Source organism: Simochromis diagramma, unplaced genomic scaffold (genome assembly GCF_900408965.1).
Source record: "Simochromis diagramma unplaced genomic scaffold, fSimDia1.1 OVJJ01000320.1, whole genome shotgun sequence".
NCBI classification, from domain to species: Eukaryota; Metazoa; Chordata; class Actinopteri; order Cichliformes; family Cichlidae; genus Simochromis; species Simochromis diagramma.
In genome coordinates this window covers 3,353,882-3,369,563 of record NW_024386773.1, presented here as the reverse complement: position 1 = coordinate 3,369,563, position 15,682 = coordinate 3,353,882, and positions in this window count along the sequence as shown.

Below are 15,682 nucleotides of genomic sequence, written 5' to 3'. Positions count from 1 at the left end.
GACAAATGGTAACTGTATCAAATAAATAATCAAAATGGAAGTGGAGTGATCTACAATTGTATCTTGGGGCCTTTCCTGGACCAAGGGGGAAAAAATCATAGCCAGGGGAAAGCGGTACAATTCTCAGAAGTGTGTGGGAGAGGTTTTTTTTCCCCCTTCAAGGACACCATCACTTCACTGTGCAAGACTGAATCAGCCTCATCACATCACAGACACCGCCACTTGACATAATTATGGCTGCAAGGGAGCATTTACCAAATTATACCTTGCACGTGATGCAATATGCAAGCACTTACGATTTTACCTTAGTACCACAATTTTTTCACAAGCATTAGGATTTTAAAGCAACATACCTGTGAATGTGGTACTGACCAAGAATAAGGCCTTCTGTGTACTGTTGCAGCTTCTCATGAAAGTTTGTACGTGGCACTTCCTGTTCAAAGGTGTCAGTGGGATGATAAAGTAGAGTCAACCTAGTAAAGAGAACTTAAGTGGGTCTGCTGTTTTTTTCCTAGTTTTTCTCCCACCAATTTGTAACTTTAATATCAGAGAATTTATTATTTCTTTGTTTCTCAAGAATTTACTACTTTGCCTCAGTATGGCAATTTTCTGTTTCTTGGCTCTGATACACCATTGCAAGTTAAAAAATGGACATAAAATATTCAAGGATACCAGAATTGACTTTTTCAGTAATTGCTAAGAAGCAAAAAAGAAAACATCCACTGGCTGCTTAGAAATTAAGAATATTGGAAAAATACAACAACAGTGCTTAGATGAGAGGTTGGGGAATACAATTAGGTCCATATGTCTTTGGGGAATGACACAAGTTTTGTAATTTTGCCTCTAAACAACATCACGGTGGATTTTTTAAAAATACATAAAAGTCAATTTTCAGTTCAGTTTCAAGTATGTAGTGCCAAATCACAACACCAGTCACCTCAAAGCAAAGTGCAGACTTTCAGCTTTAATTCAAGATTTTTAAAGCAAGCATTGAATGTACTGTTTAAGAATTAAAGCCATGTTTATGCACAGTAATTTAGCATTGAGTGATGAGCAGTTTCAGGGCCAGGTAAACCCTGTGGCCTCATTATTCCATGACAGATTGGGTGGATAAAAGATCTGAGAAAAGACGTTTTTGGACTTTGGGCCAAAGAGATGTTGATGCAAGTGGAGAAGGTCATCATTAGGCTGAAAAACCAAAACAAACCTATCAAAGAGATAGCAAAAACTTTATGAGCAACAATCTGGCAGGTTCTCAAAAAGAAGGAATGCACTGGACTCCTCAGCAACATCAAAAGGCCTGAAAAATCACAAAAGACAATTAAATGATTAATGAAGAAAAATACCTTTAACACATCTCACAGAGCCATCAACACTCATGAGGAGGTAGCAATATCATTATCATAACTTCATGAATGGAATCACAGGGGGCTTTAGATCAATATGTACACCCCTGGGTACACTTGAGAACAGGAAGGCTGCACTTGGCTTGGCCAAAAAAATAAAAAAAAATATCTACAAAAATCTGGACAATTCTGCAAACAATTCTTTGGACAGATGAAATCAAGATTAACTTCTACCAGAAAGATGGAACGCTTGCAGAAGGAGAGAAAACTGTTCATAATTAGACCATAGCATACTGCTTCATCTGTCAAAACATTATTTTTCAGTCTAGGCCTCCAACCAGACTTTGTCATAAAGCCAATTTATTGAAAAAAATCTATTGAAAATGTTACTAATTTTTTCTCAGAGGAAGCAGTGAAAATCTTTGCCACTATTGCAACTCATTATTTTGTGGTAATAGTGGCAACAACCCGATGCAGAATTCAATCCATCTCTCTTCCTGCATCTTTAAAGGCCAATATTAAATATCTTTAATTGCTAATGTAGAGGAATATGAACTGAATTTGTAGGAGGACAAGGCAGGAGATTAACAAATACTTAGCCTTTAAATTTCCTATAGTCACAATGCAGATTCACAGCAGTTTCTCAACTTTTGAACATGATTAAGGTGGTTAAGATAATAAAGAAATGGAGACCTGAAAAATGAGTTAGGAAACAGTTCACAGTTGAGATATATTGCTGTTGTCAACACATTTATTTCCTCACATTTGAGAAATCCACTGCCAACAGCTTAGAAGGTGGTCATCAGAGCATCAACATTGGATTATGGGGATGGAATACTAGAAGCTGGCTAATAACTTCCATCTGAAAAATGGTCCCTTAAGATCAGAGAAGGCTGCATAGCTTTCCAAAATACAAGCAATTATGCTCTTTTGACATTGATCAGGGCACCAAAGAGGATCCGTTTTCACAGACAACCACAGTAAAAACACTCTTCCACCCCTTCAGCAAACCACTCAGACAGACATTTTATGCCTGCTTTGATAAACAACATCAGGGCATCCTGCTACAACTCCTGTACCGCCATGTGGCCTGGGGGAAGTATTTCCAAGTGACACCTGCACAGGTTCACAGGTCTCTGCAGTAGGTTGGTCTCCATAAGATGACATAGTTGAACAGATCCTTGCCTATAATTCTGAAGTCTCAGGCTGAAGCTGTCATTCTACAGTACTTTAAATGCTCAGTCATTGCACGGGTTTCTATACAGCTATATGCAAAGTACATGAGAAACAAGCCTTTTTTATGCTCTTATTAGATGAGACACGTTACTGAGCAAGGACCAAAGATAAGTAACATTTGATGGTTGGAAGTCTTGCATATTTATAGCACTGTACATTACTCTATACTAATGATTGTATAGACACCATGTTTGTCATTTCTCCAGTTTTCTTGGCATTTTGGGGCGAAAGCATAGTTTGATCAGAGAAACTGAGATAGATAACACTGATCTCGCTGTGGTACGTGTGGCAATTGCTCCTCTGTAAGGAGGCCAGGCCAAACTGCAGACTATTTTTCCAGCAGATGAGAATGATCTAAGGTTACACTCCTGGATGAAGAAGTGATTCACACAGGTCCACACATACTTCCATGACCTCCTCAACTGTTTCTCAGTGATGCATCTGTGTTCTTAAAAGAAAACACCAGGAATGTCATGTTCATGAAGATGACGCAATATTCATGAATTAATGGTCAGAATTAACAGGACAAAAAATAGATTCCTGTATAATAACACAGCCTCTTTCCCCTTGCTGTAGACAAGACTGATCATGCTTATAAGGCCCATTTTAAGGTAGGAAAACAAAAGATATGGCTAGATCACGAGGGGATCTAGAAGGAAATATTAAACTGAAGAAATATGAGCTGATCTCATCTGTCTGGTGACATGTTGTACTGGTGAAAACAAGAGTCCCAGTCTTTTTAGCATAGGTCTTTGGCTATGGAACAGTTGGCGACTTTGGTCCAACACAGTTCTTCTTTGCTTTATTAAATGTACTGAGTTATTTGTTACAGCAGACCAGAGATGGGCATTAACGCGTTAAAAGTAATGTGTTACTGTAATCCGATAACTTTTTTCAAGTAATGGGTAAAGTAGGGGATTACTATTGCAAAAAAATAATTAGATTACTGTTACTTTCCCGTAAGCACGCTGTGTTACTGCGTTACTAAACCATGATTTTGTTTGTGAGAATGTCTCATGACAATGACGTACGAGTGTGCGGCGTCCGTGGAAGCAACAGACGTGTGTAGATCAACAATGGATAATATGGAGTGCAGGAGAGAGGACGACCATGAAGTGTTTAAAGCTTGGAAACACTGACATTACTTTGAGTTAGATTATGTTAAAAGTGACAAAAACATTAGCATCTGCTGTTCACTTTGCGTGGGAAGAAAACTTATTTCTACAGCGAAAAATTAAACCTCAAATCACGCACGAGAAAACCCCAGATCCCCCCCACTGACATGAGCGCTGCGGCTACCACATTTGTGTACATTTCAAGAGAGATTTAGCGTGAATGAACCCTTTTGTTGTTCATGGATTGTGACTGGGCACACATGTGCTTGCTTTAGATAGGGAACTCTAGCGAGCTAGATAACTGTATTAGGGTGCCGCTGGTGCATCGAGCCACCTGGGGGACTCTTCAACTGGTGGGGGAGATTGTCACATCTTGCAGGAGCTTTCCTCTCTTCAGGAACTCTCTCTGCAGGAGGGGGAGACACAGGAGAGGTGGAGGAAGATCTCAGCCTGGGCGTCTATTGTCTTATGTAGTCTGGAAGATGAGTGGATGGTGGGGTGGGTGCAGTTTTCTCTGTGGTGGGGTTGGGTGGACTGTCCCGGGCTCTGTGGGGCCGGGAGGCGCTGCTGCACTGGGCCCCGGTCTGGATGGGCCTGGGCCCCCTTTCCCTGGCGGGTCGCGGAGTATGGGGGTGCCTACTGGGGTCAGCGGGGGAGCTGGCCCCAGGGAGGGGTCACTTGCCCCTCCCTTCCTTCCCTCCCCATCTCCAGCTGCCTCCCTCTTCCCGCTCCACCACAACCACCCACACATGCAGGGCTTGGAGTAGGGGTATGTCACCAGGGTGCAGAGGAGGCTACTCCCCCCCGTCCCCTTCTGACTGCCTCTGCCTCAATTTTATCCCACAACTTAGACATTCACATTACTCACACTCTCATTACACATACATATAGGATCTTGGGGGTGGGCACGATACACGGAATCCAAATTACCATCAGGGTGTACAACCTCACCCCTGGCGTCGTTGCCCACCTCTCAATTTTAAATACACGTAGACATTGAGGGCTAGCAGGAGGGACTATGCGCTTACCTGCTGCTCTCTGGCAGGTAGCTCCATGCCCTCCTGGGTTTTAAATGCACCTTAGAACACACATGCATCAACACTACAATGAGCGGGTGGAGGGAGGTTTGGAGTCTTCTCTCACCCCCATTCTCTGCGGCCTGCTGGAGCGGGGGGGCTAGGAGGAGGAGTTGGCCGTCCGACTGCGGTCTGGAATGTGGGGCCTCCCTGCTGCTGCGGAGTCGGGGCGGTCTGCCTCTCCCCACCGCAGGGAAAAGGGTAACACCACCTGAGTCTGGGTGCAGTTCCCCCCTCCAGGGGCAAGGTTACCTAGACCTGGGGCTTAGAGTACACTTGGGGAGTGTGATCGTGTGTACAGCGTCTCTTTATGTCTGTCTCCACGTTGGTTGAGTGTGGAGTAAGTGCATATGAGAGCATGAGGGTGGGAATGGATGTTTGTGTCTGTGTGTGCCTGTATGTCTGTGTCTATATGTCAGGTTGGGTATCAGACGCCACCTCTCTAGGGACATCTCAGGCCCTCCAAGGTATGGAGGCCTATCTCCCCCCACCACCACTTCCCCTGCCAGTGGCGGACTCCCTCAGGTGTCGGTGCGTTGGTGGTTCTTTGTGTCTGGGGATGGGTGTCCAGGTACACACCGGCTCACTCCTTGGTGGCCGCTTATCGGGGCCTGGAGCCTGGGGCTCGCTCAGGCCACTTCGGAGGTGGGGTGCCCCCGGCCTCTCGGCCTGGGGCTCGGTCACTCAGGCACAGCTGGCTGCTGGCGGAGCTCACGGGCGCGTCACTGCAACTCCCCCTGGCTTCTGCTCCGTGGCTGCTGAGTGAGCCCTCATCTGGGACTCTCCTCAGCTCTTTCTGGGACAGTGGCGCGGCTGCCCCTCTGTTGGTCTTCCTTGGTCTCTTGTGTTCTGGGGGCCTCTGGATGTCTGGAGTTTTGATCTCCTCCATACCTGCTTCATGCCCTGGAGGACGGGGCTGTGGCCCCCCCACATCCTCTAGCAGATCATTACATGAAGGAACCTTTTAAAAAAAACAAGCGCGTCCATGCTCACAGGTGTACACACGGGTGATCACACCCACAAACTACACCCTTTTTGGCTCCTACCTCAAAGCACACTGTGTTCTGTTGATCTTATGTGCTGCTCAATAATGTTTAATATTTAGTATTTACTGTCATATTCCCATATATCATTGTGATGTTGTTTATTCTATTACTCTTGTTCTCTTCTGCTTGTTTTCTTTTTTCTTTCTCAACAGGTGATCCAGGTGATCGATAGATGCATTTTCTTTTTCTTTTCTTTTTTCTGCCCATTCTGTTGGTTTTTGGTTTTTGCCCTTCTCCCCCGTCCCTCTTCTCAGCTGTTTCTCTTTCCCTCTTTCTTTCTCCCCTTCTTTCCCCCAGTCAAGTCTGTCCCGTATTCAGCAAGTGAAAATAAAATAAACAATAAAAGGTGAATCAAATGGACCATTACGGCAAGGCTGGGATGGTCAATTTGGTAAAGTAAATCCGTTGGGCATCTTTCTTTGCCTTTAGACAACAATTCTGATGGCAAAAGAGCCAAACGGGACAGGCAAAAAAAAAAAAAAAAGATAACTGTATTATGTCTTCAATATTGCTTATTTTTAGATGAAATTGATTATCTTTTCACAACACTTCCCTTTGGTGCCTAAACCACCAAAGCTGTGTTAACACACTGAGTTAAAAGCAAGACTATAATTGAACTCTAGCCTCCTAGTCAATGGTTTTCAGACATTTGCTGCTCAAAATGAACCAAAGGAGAAGTAAAAGAATTAATGTCCACCAATATTCATATCTGTACAAAATAGTGATGTAAGAAGTGAAATCCATAATCCAGCAGAAGCCAGAGGACACTTAAGGACTGCCAGTACTATGTAGTAACAGTTTTTTTTTTTTGTCTTTTTAGTTTTGTGGGTCTCTCACACTAATGACAGTAAATTGTGGTTTTCTCCACAGTAGAAAGTCTTCCCTTTTCCCCCTTATTAACCTCCTCACTGTCAATCAGACGCCATCCGGTGACTGCGCAAACAAACTATGGATCAATTGGATGTGTGTTTTCAACAGTAAACACAATAAACCAACATGTCATTTATACATTTTTTGTGCAGTTTCATAATGCATTCATAATTCATACTGTTTGGTTGTCACAAAAGCCCATAACACCACGCCACATCTGCTTCTGGTGAAACGTACACTGTGTTTATTTTAGGAATGCTTGCACAGGCTGTTCAGAGAGAAGGATCAAACAGTCCATATGATTGTTCAGGCTGAGTAAACACACACAAATGCACATTATTAGTTCAATTATTTATTTTTTAAGAAGACAGCTAGAAGAGCAGACTCACTGAACGGCGTTAATTGTATTTGAGTATTCCAAGGTGAACCTGAGCAGCAGAGGTAACAAAGTGCAATTGCTGTCTTACAGCTAAGTAATCGAATTCAACTTTTATTAGTTTGGTGTTTTGAAAGAAATAGGACAGCTGATAACAACTAAAGATAGAGTCCAAAACAACCTCACAACAGACAGTGATTTTCATCTAGTCTGAGTTCAGACTGAATGACTGATGCAGTCCTGCAGCTCACTGAACACACACACACACACTTATATTGGCTTCAGTCAAACCATCCTACTGGACGCAGAGCAACTATGCAGACAGCACCATAAAGAAAACTTACGACGCTACAACCAGTAAAGCAAAATGGTATGCTTTATGAGAGCACTGGCATGACTTATCTAACCTATCAGACAGCTTGTTCAAAACCATCTGTTGCTGAATTTCTTTGTTGTGCTACAGTTCTTCAAAATTTATCTATAAACAGCAATTAAAATGTCTCAAAGCCACAGGAAAGAGTGCCTGGTTCCTACCACATTCAGTCTCTCGTGGCTTTGAGTGAGTATCTGCTGCTGGCAGTTCTTTCGTTTGAAATGCTTGAGAAGGTACTGGTTTGAGTTTGACGTGCCAACAAAGAAGTGCTGTAACGTCAAGCCAAACAGCTGCAATGGTTATAAATAAGTTAAAAATGAAATATTAATCCTGTTTTGGTCTCTAAGCAAGCATAAACCACTTTTCTTTTATATGTCTCTGTCTGTAAATATGACCCTGGCATGCCATACGAAGACTGAAGAATGCACGCAGTATCATAATGAACTGTATCAACCTTAACACACAAATATAAATATTAAAGAAAGCAAAAGAAAGACCCACTGACCCGCTGCAACTTATCCATATATGCTCAGCTGCTAAATAAATGGACCCATGGAGATGAAAACGCTGCAAAAATCTGCAGTTAGAGCAGTTCCAGCGTGTATTTTAAAAGCTGATTTAAAGTGAATAATAAAGGGCCAAAAGTCTCAGTATACCAGTGAACGGGAGAATGCGAGAGATGTGAGATGCTTTTGAAGGAAAATTCCAACAGTAAAGCTGGCAATGGAAAAAAGAAAAGTATCAAAAGATGTGACAACTTTATGATCACCCAGATGTTCGGTCCCACGAATGAAAAACGTTATACCTGCCCTGTACATATTTAGTATCAACCATCTAAACCTTAAAGCCTTGCTAGATAGCTGTAAAAGTTTATAGTTTATTTCTTTATTCACAACTACATTTCAGAGAGTTCAGTGGCTACATGTTCCTTCTCATTGTCCCTCATGAGTATTGTATATGTGTTATTCCTGATGCAATGAATGTTTTATTTAGCTCTTTAACTCTGTATATGAAAAAACCATGCAAAATTCATACTTTTAATGTTCAACCTTTACCACTTTGCAATGATTGCAATTTTGAGAGGCTCCAGCACAACATGCTGCAAAGCAAAGAAATGGTAAACTACCTACATAGCTGCATTTAATTGGTCTAAAGTTTATATGATGAGGAAACCATCAGCTCTGTGTTAGAACACTGATGTAGCCAAAATGACATCACCAGTTAGTGAGGACCGCTAAAGCCTCAAGCTGAGCATTTTTGTTGTTTCCATCTTGGCCTTTTAAAAAACAGACATGACTAAGAATTTGAAGGATGGGCTAATTAAAGCACACTCTGCTGCATCCTCCTTTTTGACACTAATGGGGTGCATAGTTTACAAAATGAATATCGTATTTAATTAACTGAAACCTTAAACTAACAATGTAGGCCTTTAATTGATCAGAAAGTGTTTACTGAGGTCAGAGAGCGAGGGATCCAAGGGCCACTGGATGTCCTTTTGAAAGACCCCCCCCCCCCGCTGGCCATTACAAACACTTTTGGTCTTACTTCACTTTTCGGAGCTGGAACCTGAATGCATCTTTTATGTGCAGTCTGAGTATAAACAAGAGTCACTTCAAAAATGGAAATAGATTCGAAAAATGTCTAAAATGGCAAAAATAACATGGAAAAACTCATGTACAGTGTAACAATTTTAGAGAAGATGGCCATGATTTTTGGACTTGGCATGGCATTTTTGGACTAAGAAGCATTGTCTTGGTCTGATGGTTTAATCACTGTCCAGGTTACAGAGTTTTTACTTAAAAACACATTACTCTTTGGCCAAACTGCACTGAAGTGAGGTCCAGGGTAAAGCCATGCTTCTTCTCTTTCTTCATAAATTTACGAGAGTGTAGTATCTTCACAAAGAAAACCCAAAATGAAGTTCATCATCGTTTTTTTGGGTTTTTTTTTAATGAAAATGTGAACAATTTAAAAATTGAAAGCTTTTAACCTGCATACATGTCATCTAAACTTGAAAAGAACAAGGATTCAAGGTCTAAAAAGCAAGTGTGGATTATTCTTGTTACTTTTAGTAACTTTTAATGGTTTTAATGGTTTCTCTCTCTCTCTCTCAATTTTAATTTAAACGACCAACATAGAAACAAATGTGTTGTCTATCCACAGGTTTCAGAGAATGGACCAACTATAAACAACATCATTCGCTGTAATCATATATTTTTTCTTCATTAATTAAAAGCTTTTGTAATCCTTATTTAATAACGATGCAGTTTGTTACGACAGTTTTGGCAGGCTTCTGTGTTCTTTCACTCTCGTGAATAATTCCTCTTCAGAATAAAACTCTGCATGTGGCCTTTAGTAGTTCTTTTAGTTTTCCAGCTTTAACCTCCCCTGTGGATTTTCACTTAAATCCTAACATCTGAGAAATGAAATATAAACACTTTGGATAGTGGGAGGTCTACTTTAATGTTCTTGCTTGCATGAATGCTAAACTCATTTTATTATTACTTACACAAGTTAGTTTTTGTCTTTATTTGTCTGACAAGACATTTTTGACAGAAAGTACAGTTGGAACATTGCCTGACGGTTATATTTCTTTTCTAAGGCAGTCAACAGTGTTTACAGTCTTTTAAAAACTAACACTACTATTTCTAGCTAGACCAGGGATGTCAATCGTAAGACATGAGAGTGAGCAAAGATGCAAACCTGGACGGTTTTAGAGAATGTGAAGGAGGGATAGATTTTGGACTTTTAACTGTTTAAATGGTTTTAACTCTCATTACTTCATTACTTATTTATTTATTTATTTATTGCAAAACTCAAAGAGTATTGCTGACAACAGTACTGTTGTTTATCATGAAGAAAAAAAACTGGGATGCACTGTTAAGATTGCATTTCTTTTTCTTATATAACTTATCTCAGGAATTAAATATGTATTGACAGAAAAGTGTTATACTGGTCCGACCCACTTAAGATCAAAGTGGGCTCTATGTGGCCCAGGATGTAAAGTAAGTTTAACATCTAGACATTATAGCCTGTTACAGTAACTGAACTACCTTTGTGAGCATATGTGTGTGTGTGTGTGTGTGTGTGTGTGTGTGTGTGTGTGTGTGTGTGCTTACACACACACACACACACACACACACACACACACACACACACACACACACATGTCAGAGAGAAAGGGAGTCCTAGAGTGGGGTGTGGATTTCCAAAAATATGAAGTCATTTTTCATTTAGGTATTTTTAACATGAGAGGATAGTGAGAATAACTCAAATGAAAAGAAACAGTATAGGAATGCTAGGCCATGTTATATCCTGATTTTATTCCCATCACATTTTAACAATAAGACAGAAAGAGCCAACAAGAGAAGTTTAACAGATTTATTAACACAGAGTTTGGTAACAAAAGAGTCAGAAAAAGGAAGCGTGAGGTACAGTTCTTAAGGTCAGTAGTGAACAGGTTAAGATTTATTCCTAATTGATTTTATACCAGGCAAGTGAGACATCAAAGGAATTGTCCTTCAGCTGATTGTTCCCCTGAGGAGTGAGCAGGCAGATGTGTAAACTGTGTGTAAATGTGTAAACTTCCTAAACTGAGTCATCTTTTTCTCACAGGGGAGATCACTGACTTATAAAGATCTGAGGATCCCGGACTTAATCTAGTATTAGTGGGAGAGATGGAGGAGTGATCCAGACAGTGGAAGTGGGCAAACACACATGTGGAGATTTCCAATGAGACAGCCGTAACAAGCATGCAATGTTGGCTAGGAAGAACCAGCCCTTTGGTATTGAAGGAGATGTGAAATGATGATACTGGTGCATAGTGAGGTCACAGTTCCAGGTGGTGGCCATACCTCCAGAATCTTCAGTGAGCACTAACGCATAAAGAGACACAGAACCAAAACTGCACAGGAGATGCAGAGATCATGAAAAAATATGCTGCAATTTCAGTACCCATGGAGATTTGAAAACTTTCAGTAAACAGTTTTGAGGGATACGTGTCTGGTCAAAAGAGTAATTTCATAAGGTCTCATGTAGGTTTCTACCTAAATTTTGATACCAGATTAATCTTCTATAGTATCAAAAAAAATCTAAGATCAGTGTTTACATTTTCTGTATAATAATGTGGACATATCACATTGATCCAACTGTTTTAGTTAATGAAGAGTTTTTTTTTTTTTTTTTAAATATGGTCTTACAGCCTGAGCACACATCAGAGGGTCTCAGTATCAGTGGATGCCCTGTTCACAGTTTGTTGCTTCATTGCCTGTTTAGCTTGTGATTAGTTAATTTTATATCATTTTTATTTGATTATTTTATTTATAAGAGGCCATGTCCTTTTTATACACTTTGCAAATTTTGGAGAGGAACATCCAGCTGCTGTGACATCTGTGTTCAGTGCCGTGTCCTCATCTGAATTTTTTATTATTATTTTTTTTTATTTAGCTGAACTCTATCCCATAACATGCCTGTGGAAGACAATAACTGTTTTTGGCAAGTCAGTTTATAAATTTGTGGCCCCCCAAGTGACCAGAAATCAGCCTGTCTTTCTGAGACTGATTCCGATCAGCGAGCCAGCCATCTTTTAACTAAACTTTAAACCTTTCACTGCGATTTTTGGAGAGCAAAACCTGACGTCTCCTCTATGGTAAGACTTTGTGTGGGATCCTTACCAAAAGTTGATAGATATAAATGACATAGAATGGTGTGCATGCAGGTGCATGTACATTTCCTAATATAAATCACACAGTGGGATCACTTTTTTCTATCCTAACACTCCATCAGTCGCATTTCCACAACTGGACAATCTGTTAAATATTGATCTGAATGTTGTTCCTGTGGAGAATGTGAAATCTGAGATGGCAGCTGCACCAGCTGTTGGTAGAAAGAAAATTACTTCGTAAAAGATTCGATTCATGGAGTGTCTGTGTCCATCGACCGGGTGGTTAAACTAAGAAGTCAAAGGCATTGAACTGGCTGACTGTCTGAATTCTACCTAAATTAAGTTTTTTTTTTTTTACTCTTCTGTGAATAAAAAGTGGAATGTTTTTTTTTTAGACTAATACTAATTTGTAAGTAATTCGGGAATAATCTTTTATCTTATGATTTTAACAATTGCTTTGAACTAGAGATGACTTGGCTTGGGTACTTGAATCAGCTGGTTAGAGCAAGTATCGTCCACCAAGATTAACTAGACATGGTTAGGCTTAGGCATTCAGTTACAGAGAGGTTTAGCAGAATCTTGTGGACCATATTTAATTGCAACTGAGGGTCCATTGGGCTGATTTTAAGTCCACATTGAGAGTAAAATTGAAATACAGGCTATTTACTGTATATTCACTGTTTAGGAATTTAGGTCAGTAGCCAAGGTCGGAGTCAGTGCACACAGACATATAAATGGGTGTTCCATGCATCACATCACTCTTCTTTCACCAAAATATTCTGTGTGAGTGCAGCCTACTCCAATCAGAAATGACGATACAGTTGTGATAGAAAATTATATTTAAAAAAAATTAACAGTACAATGCAACAATTTTGCAAATAAAACTGGAAATTAATGCTGCAGAAAATTGATAATTGATCGATTTAGCACAGAATAACAAATATTTTGATTTGAACTAATTATTTTAACATGACATCTGCACATTATAAAATCTGTCTGCCTCAAAGCCTAATAAATGAAATGTTTTTGCAGATCAAAGTGAAATAACTTTTATTGATTACACAGGTATTCTTGGTGTGTGTTATGTGTGTGTATTATGTAACTTCCAAACATTTACATTGAATATCTATAAAACAATAACCACCACCGTCTACCAAAAAGATCAAGCAAATTCATATCAGGAACTATGTGGTGGTGTATTAGATATTTACAGTCACTATTTGAGATACACATGACAATTAATCCTTCCATTAATGAGGCTGCGATGAACCCACATGAAGATATAAGTGGGAAAAGACATGCACAAACGCCCACCTCATCTATCCTGGCGTTATTCTTGATGTTTGACAAACCCTTACCTCTCACAGTTTGGGAATGTGTTAATGCACCAGCAAAGTTGTTTAATAATTTGTTAAAAATGAGAGACAGATGTGAACTGGTAAGGTTTGATTTGATCTTTATCCTTTAAAAGAAATAATTAGTGTCTTACAAGCACAAAGGGTGGCCCAACACTGCTGGTCTGAGTGAAATTGAATCTGAGGAGATTAAAATCTGGCTTCAGTTCAAGGCGAAACCATCTGTGTTGCAAAGTTTTCCCAATTTCATGCATGCAGGGGTCAGGTCTTTTTGTTCTGTTTTTTTTTTTAATCTCAACAATGGTATGTGCCATATATGTCTTTGAAGCCTTGTTGTGTGTGCACACAGCTGCTTTACATGTAGCCTCTCCGTGTGTTTTCCTAATGTCATTTATAGTAACTCATAAGATTTGAGATCAGTGATGTTTACTGATCACTATACCAGTCTTTTCAAGTGGGACAGATACATTTTTGTTGTTTTAATATAGGGTTCTTCATTTGATGGATGAAATTCAGGTAGACTACAAAAAATAAAAATAAAAATAAAATAAGACAAAAAAAAGTGTTGTTTTTAAAAAGGAGCCCATTCAGTGCAAATTAATGTTAAGTCAGTAACTTCTATATTCTGTCTTACTGTTCTAATATTATTTTTATTTTTAATATTATTTTGTGGTATTTAAAAAAAAATATAATAAAATAATAATTTTATTTAGGTACTTTATTCTACTTTTTACAGGTTCCACTGGCTATGGTGACTGTCAAAATTAACCTAAAAAAAAAAATTGACTCTTTTGGTTGTTCATCTGATTCTCCAAAACTTTGGTCCACAAGGAAGTAGAGCCAAGAGCCAAGCAATTCTGTAGATCCATTTAGTGCCCACAAAGTTTGGACCTGAATTCATCTTCCAGCATTAGCAAGTTGAGTGCACGTTGTCACAAGCAGTAATCAGAGTCAGCAGTTTATAAACTATGTTATATGTTCTATGACCTGGTTACATCACAAAGTCACAGAGACTTGTGATGTTGACAATGGAGTCAGAAATCCCTCTTTTGCCTAGTAACTAGACAACCTGTGAAGAAGATGCCAGAAATGAAACTAGTCTCACTTGGACACTGCCCTTACTTGGGTCCCAAGCATTAAACCAACTTTAATTGGAGTAAATCAGGTTAAACGTTGTGTAAGAAAAAAAAAAACATAGACATACAAAGATTTCTTTATAAATTAGCACCATGTTGTGAAAAATTAAGATTTGCTACAGTCATATTTCCCCTTTTTATCTTTAGTGATACTTTACTTTTCATTTTTGAAAAACAAGATAAGAAAGAAAACTGCCACTCAAACAGTCCTGAATTTAAATTTATTAGCAATTTCTGGCTTTGATTTAGGGGTTTATTGAAATGCTGCATAAATCATGTAATAATTACAGCCCCTTTTAAACATATCCTATGATTTTCAGATGCTCAAAATTAATCAGAAAATTGATGAAAAATGGAAATTTAATGAAAATCCTTTGCAGTAAATGACTGTCTGATGTCTCGGATTCATCATCAAATACTGTTTTTTCCTCCCTTGAGATGCTCCGCCAGGCCTTTATGCCAGTTTCCTTTAGTTGCTTCTTGTTTATTGATCTTTCTGCCTTGAATTTTAACTTTTTTAATTTTAACTTCATTAACTGAAAAGCATGCTATATTGAGTGAAAGCTGACTTGGTCATTGAAGACTATCCAATTTCTTTGCCTTGACAAACTCTTGGATTGCTTTCCCAGTATACTTTGGATCGTTATCCATTTGCACTGTGGAGCACTATCTGATCAGTTTTGTACCTTGATTGCACTGGCACCCATTCATGCTCATGCTGTAACCTTGCTTACACCATGTTTGAAAAATTTATGTGGTATGGTTCTGATGAGATGTCCCTTTCCATCTCAAAACATTTGTGTTTTTTCCCCCTGAGAACTGGGCAGGCAAAGCTTTTTTTTAAAATATATTTTGAGGCAAAATCAGCAATCATTTTAAGCAGCTTTAATCAGACATGACTGGTGTTTCAGTACACACACAGTTTAAATGAAATATTAAAAAGATGGCTGCCAAGTGGTGTCATTTTATTCAATTTTATTAAAAAACACCAGATCACAGCAGCAGTCACAAGCTTTATATTATATAAGGTGACGACAGCAAATATTAAAGAAAGAATCCCAATGAGCAGGTGAATCCCCTTATTAGCATG